Genomic DNA, 6896 nt, shown 5'->3' with positions numbered 1-6896 from the left:
AAGTGAAAAGTTATTAGTACATAGTTACATATAGGCTCGAACACATAATTGTAGTTGTTTGTTTTGTTATTCCCCCGATGGTCACAATGACCGAGAAAACAGTTTACTCATTATCGCTATAACATATAGGCTCGAACACATAATTATAGTTGTTTGTTTTGTTAATCCCACGATGGTCACAATGACCGAGAAAACAATTTACTCATTATCGCCAAGGTTTATAGCCTAAATACAGATAATAAAAGACCAAAAATATATATACACACATTATAGACACTTTCTATTTAAACTTAATAATATAAATAATTAAGACAAATTAACCAATTTTTTTCTCAAATCAATTGCTTTTATTAGGTCTTCTCATATTTGTAAAACCAGATTTAAAACATCATAGCCAATTCATACTATAGATGAGACAAATCAACAAAATTTCATTTTTGCTCAAACAAGTTGCTTTTATTAGGCTTCTCTAATTTGTAAAACCATAATTAAAACATCATAGCTAATTCATACTTATTGTAGTAATCACATTTTTACCAACTTTAAATAACAAATTATAAAGAATGTTGTGTGTGTATCTATATCTATATCTATCTATATATACTATATATAAGCATTTCCCATGTACAAATTTGTAATTTCCTACACAAATTTTAAGACGTCATATCAAAGGTCAAGCTTATTTCCCCAATTTTCATACCTGCTCCCAAATTTGCCCTCCATTTATTGCCGTGTCAACGATTGCTTCAAAGTTGGAAGAACTGAAGAAGCAAATGAAACGTATATTAATGTTACAATTGATTGTGAAACCCTTCATTTGAAGTTATATTGAATGTCGAAATTGATTGATTAGTTATCAATTGTGAAACTGCCCCTCCCTTCAGCGCATTCAATTGAACCCTAAACTCACATGCGATTATCAATTCCAGCAGTTCAATCGTCTTTCCTTTAATGGCCCTGTCCGTTTTTGTTGACCCCTCATATTAAGAAGTCGACCATTGAAATCAGCCACAAAGTTCCTACTTGATTTCCCAATTATCAGGTTGAGTTTTGCTCTTCTCTTATGCCATTCGTCCATGAGATTTAGGTGTGTGATTCTGACTTGGTTACTTTGATTTCATACAATCATATATGAACGTATATCGTGGAACCAATCTGTCTTATATATATATTTTTTTTTGTCTGATTTGGATATATCATATTCAAATGAGATGGGTTTTTCATTTGATACCACTGCTTTTAAACCCTTTTCTTTCACCGAATTTATCTAAGGGCTTTAATTGGTTGATCGATTGCTATAAGAGACCTTTTCAAGATTCATAATCTACCACTGGTATGGTTTCCTTTTCTAGATTTTGACTTCATCTAGGTTAACTGTGATTGTAAATTCGATTTTTGTGATCTAATTTGGTTTATGACCGGAACTACCACTGTTAGGTTATGTCTAATGAGTATTTTCTCTATTGAACTTCGTGGGGGGTGTTTAAACAACCGGTTCGGTCCATTTTACAGAACTGAGAAATCTTACCAACGGTGGTGGTGCTATTGGTCGTGAAACCTCTAACGACACTCCGATTACCGGTAATAATTGTGTAGCGCAATCCGTTGTAATTCAATGAAGTTTCTGGACTGGTACCTGAAGATTGGAGTCGTATCAGCTGCAATCGGAGGCTCTATGGAGTATTTTATGATCATAACCGGCTTCTGTAAGTCCCACCTTTTTTATAATGATATAATCCACAGATGTATTAGTTATTTCAGTTTTTATCATTTGCCAGTTGAATTTCGTTTATCTGTTTGTGTTTATGAAACTATATATTCTGGTTAATCATCACTATTAGGGTTTTATTTTATCTTTATTCATCACCGGTGAATTTTTATATTTAATCTGATTTTATTTTATTTTTTTTGGGTTTGATTTCGGTTGTCGAATCGTCGGACAATAACTCTGCTGTTCTCGAGACGAAATCGAAACGAAATAAGTACGAATGCTTGAACTGCAACAAGGTTTTTACGTCGTTTCAAGGGCTTGGCAGGCATAGACCGTGTCACAAAAAGAACAATACGGTCGGATCAAAACACGACAGTGGCGAAAACAGTTTAGAAGGTGACTTTGCACATACTTGAAAGGCAAAATACGATAAGAAAACGAAGGTGAAAAAGATCAAAGGGCACGAATTAATGCCCGATTTGTTTCAGGATGTTTAAATCGGGGCAAGCTTTAGGTGGTCACAAACGGTCTCATTTTATTAACGGGTCGATGGATCATTATGCGGCCATGAGTCACGCGGCTCCATGGTGTTCGGAGGTGTTGACTTAGCTATATACGTAGTTTGCTTTTTGCACTCTTTCAATGAGGGCTATTTATAGTAGAACCCCATATTTAACAACTGTTCATATTTGATAGAACATGGTTAAAACTTATAACAGTGAGTTGCTTCTTATGCATTTCAAGAAAAATGATTGGTCCTGTTGTTATACAGGTTCTAATGACTTGTTATATGTGTGCATTGTGCCATAATTGCAGTTGTTTACATGGTGGCATTCATGTCTTATATGGCTATCTTCTGTAAATATTTTAAAATAGATGTTTTCTTTCTGAGTCCCCTTTCTTTTTATCAGCAGACACTTGGAGAGGCCATCTAAAATCTAAAGACTAAAACTCACAGACATCAAGATTGACATTAAAAGAGTCCCTAATAAGAAAACCATGGTTGCTGGTATAGGTATTGAAGTTTTTGTTATTTGCAGATGTGAAGAACAAGTGAAAGAGCAGTTATTAGGGAAGAAAGATTATCTTCTAATTTGTATTGAAAGGGGAATCCTAGCATTCCATGTAGGGTTTATTCAAGATATTTCTATGTTGATATACGAGTAATTAATCTAATATATCATCTTCTCCTCTGTATTTACAGGAACACTCAGCTGAGGTTCCAATTTATAGTAATGAATCGGTGAAGCACATGCAAGTTTCTTTTAAGTTTTGTTAATTATTTTTGTTTTTGTTTAGCAGCATCAAGAAACCTCACTATATTCACTTTTAAGTATCAACAATGCGTGTACATTGAGCTGATATGTTGTGCTTTCTCTATCTTTTCTGAATTCATATTAACATTTTAATTTTATTGTCTTTGAAAACAAGCCCAAGCTTTTTTTGGAAAGCAGCATTTCTAACGAATGTTTCTAAATCTAAGGAGACTGCGCATTTCTTTACAACAATTGTTGCTTCTATGGTTAATGTAAACTTAAGACCCCACATTTTGTTGTGCCAAACTATGTACAGAACATAGTATGCCCTAAATTAACTATCTCCTGTAGCCATTGAAAGCTTACCCAGGCGTGAAACGCGTTAAGGTTTGAATTATATTCACACCCATATTATCAACTCCGCCGCAACGCGCGGGTTCCCCACTATATATATATATATATATAGGGGATGGTACAAATGAAAACCACTTTTATTGTGAAAACTCGAAAACTAACTAAAAAAGCCTAAAAAAAACCTAAAAAACATACAATTTTTTTTTTTACAATTTTTTTTAGAAAAATCGCTACTTTTTATATATGGAAAAAAAATTTCAAAAAAAAAAAATTTTGGTTGTACTGCACATGTGCACTAATACGGAAAGCCTAAACCACTTAACCCACCCCCCACCGACACCCCCCAAAACCTAAACCCCCCACCCCCCCCCCCCAAAAAAAAACCTAAATTCACCCTCCCACCATAAGCCTAACCCCCCCCCCCCAAAAAAAAAACCTAAACCCCCCACCCCCCACCCACCCGAAAACCTAAAACTAAACCCTAAACATAAACCCGAAAAAAACTTAACCCCCACCCCACCCCCCAAAAACCTAAACCCCCCTCCCCCCCACACCCAAAAACCTAATTCTAATCCTAAACCTCCAAAAAAACTAACCCTAAAAGCTAAACTAGACCCAAAAAGCTAATTTTAAGCATGTAATGCACATTGTAGTACATGTTATATTGCACATGTGCACTACTATAATAATAGTATTGAAAACAAGACAACACCATAAATCTTTTTTTATGTCATAAAAAATATGCATATACTTGAATGAAAGATAAGAAAATTTGTGATCTTATGGTGCCATTTTTGTTTTAAAATGATAACGTATGGAGAAATGAGAAATGTTTGAAAAGTTATATATTTTTTGTTCCAATTTTACCCCTCCTTCATTAAAAGTCTTCCCCCCTCCTTTTTAGTGGGTTTTAGTTAGTTTTCTAGTTTTCACAATAACTAGTGGTTTTCATTTGAACCTTCCCCTATATATATATATATATATATATAGGGGAAGGATAAATCGAAAACCCAGTTGAGTTGAGAAAACTCAGAAAACCTTTGTAAAAAAACCATGTAAACTCAAGATACATTTCTAAAAAAATAGGAAATGTAATATACATATATTTGAACATTTTAAAAAAAGAAACACAAAAAAACACCAAGTAGTTTTTTTTTTAAAAAAATGTTACAAAATTTCAGGTTACATAATATGTATGTCCAAAAAAAATGTAACATATAAATTTTCAACATTTTAAAAAAAAATAGTAAGCGTTTTTTTTCATTTTTTTCATAAATAGGTCCGTGTACATTTATATTACATTTCCTATTTTTTTTAGAAAAAAATAAAAATGTTACATAGGGTTTATTTGGGTTTTCTCAACTCACATGGGTTTTCGATTTATCTTTCCCCTATATATATATATATATATATATATATATATATATATATACACTATCAATTCGTTGGCTTACGAATGCTCAGAAGCGTGACATGGCTTCAACAGGGTTTCCTAGCCAAATGATGCGTGCCATCATACTAATTATACACTTTCATTACAACGGCTCTCAAATGAGCATAAAGCCATCATCATTGAGACCCAAATCTCAACATAACTACTGCAAATGAGGATGCCCACAAACAAACAACCCTTTAAATACCTAAAGGGTGCAAAGCTTAAAAAACCAGACATTACAACTACATAAGGCAAAAAAACATATTAAATGAAGAGGTATAACTCGACTAAGCCAAAAGATGTTGGTAATTGATAGTATGTAAACAAAGAAACACTGCAGTCATAAAGTATGACCACGATTACAACGCATGTATACACGACTTCAAGCAAGTAAAGAAAGTGAAGCTATTGAGGCTCGGAAGCTTGACACGACTGCATTAAATAATGCCATGCCAAATGACGAGCAACATCATCACCATTATAAACACGCATTGCAATAACTCTCAGATGAGCTATAAGCCATCTTCATCGAGACCAAAAATACAAAGAATATGCGTTAATGAAAGAATAGTTTAGAATGGAATTGTATCTTTATCATCTAAAAGCCCTCAAATAAGCACAAAAAAACCCATAGTATCCGCGTTTACAAAATCCTCTTAGTTAAAACTAGATTGACATCGTCATCGAAAACATAATCAGTTAGAACAGTTAGAACGAAACTTAATCAACATTATCCCAAAGGACTCAAATTATCACAAACAAACCAACAGAATCTTTATCAAGCAAAGTGTCTCTAATGAAACATGTTCATCGACGTCGAGAACAGAGGCTATATCTCATAAATACGTTCATCAAAAATAGTAACATGTCAGAAAAGCAATATTTCCCAAAGGCCTCAAATGATTACAAACAAAGCAATATTTCTTTCATAAAAATAAGTAACTACGCCTCACTGATAAACATTATTACAAAGGCCTCATATGATCACAAACAAACCAATATATCTTACAAATTCGTTCATCAAGAAAACGTTGTAAGTACATCTTAGTAATCAACATTGTCCCCAAGGCCTCAAATGACGACAAACAAACCTAAATAATTTGTATTAACCAAAGTGCCTCGTATGAACCAACATGTTCATCTTCATCGAAAACAGAGCAAAAATCCTTCAGCAAAAAGAAACTAGGGTCTGTTCACCGGAAAACAACCACCCTCAAAATTTCAGCAAAAAACAAACCACAAATACATCACACTCGAGAAAAAGAAATAGCAAATCACCCAAAAACGCAACCAGAAAAGAAGTCGGAAAGGCTTGAACGGCATAAAATCCACATGCACCCAAAAAACCAGCCGTCGTTTTACGGGTCACATACGAACAAAACCCAAAATTAGAACCCTAATCGTTCCCAATTTCAACGAAACAAACCAAACTATTACCTTTAGTAGATAAAAGGTTCACTGGACAAAACAATTAAAAAGAAAGAAAGGTTCGCCGATGGCCGGAAGCGATGGATCCGGTGCGAGCAAGTAAAGGTGCACATATACAAACAACACTTTTGTTGGTGCATATGTCTGTTGACTTCGTCTTGTATCAAGTCTTGTAACTAGAATGATAGATCAAGTCACGTAGATCGAGAAAAACGAGAAACATGTAAGGTAAAGCCATTTCGCACGAAATGGAGTTTCCATTTCGCACGAAATGACATTGGCCATTTCGCACGAAATGGGCATGTTCATTCCATGCGAAATGGATTCCCTATAAATACCTGACTTGATCATTTCATTGGTAACTTTCTGATTCCGGTGGCGAGGTGCTGCCGAAGTGTCTCCAAGGCTGTAAAACGTTGTTATATCAATAAACAAGACAATTAAAGTGTATATCAAGCTGATTCAATATCAATACGTTTGTTTCCGCCTCTTGTATTGATCAAAAACTCTTCTGAACGACTCGTTTGGTCGTGCAAACGATCCTACAAGTGGTATCAGAGCTCAGGAGGAAGATTTCTTACCGATTTCAGCTTAATTTCATCAAAATTCTGATTTCTACACCTTCTGTTACAAGATTTTTCAAAATTTAACAAGATTTCACGGTTAAAATGGGCTAATTGTGATGTATAACACGCGTAATACTGTTTTAACA

The 6896-nt window shown here is 34.3% G+C and overlaps 1 long non-coding RNA gene across 1 annotated transcript; it reads left to right on the top strand.

Moving 5' to 3' along the window:
* The first annotated feature begins 783 nt into the window (after positions 1-783).
* Positions 784-2509, top strand: LOC118485676. Its single transcript, XR_004877420.1, has 3 exons — positions 784-1087; positions 1273-1333; positions 1513-2509. It is a non-coding gene; the product is annotated as an uncharacterized LOC118485676 (long non-coding RNA).
* The last annotated feature ends 4387 nt before the right edge of the window (positions 2510-6896 follow it).

The sequence above is a fragment of the Helianthus annuus genome, chromosome 13 (assembly GCF_002127325.2).
Source record: "Helianthus annuus cultivar XRQ/B chromosome 13, HanXRQr2.0-SUNRISE, whole genome shotgun sequence".
Classification (NCBI taxonomy): domain Eukaryota; kingdom Viridiplantae; phylum Streptophyta; class Magnoliopsida; order Asterales; family Asteraceae; genus Helianthus; species Helianthus annuus.
The sequence above is the reverse complement of the archived record's forward strand: the minus strand, read 5'-3'. Positions and strand labels throughout refer to the sequence as shown.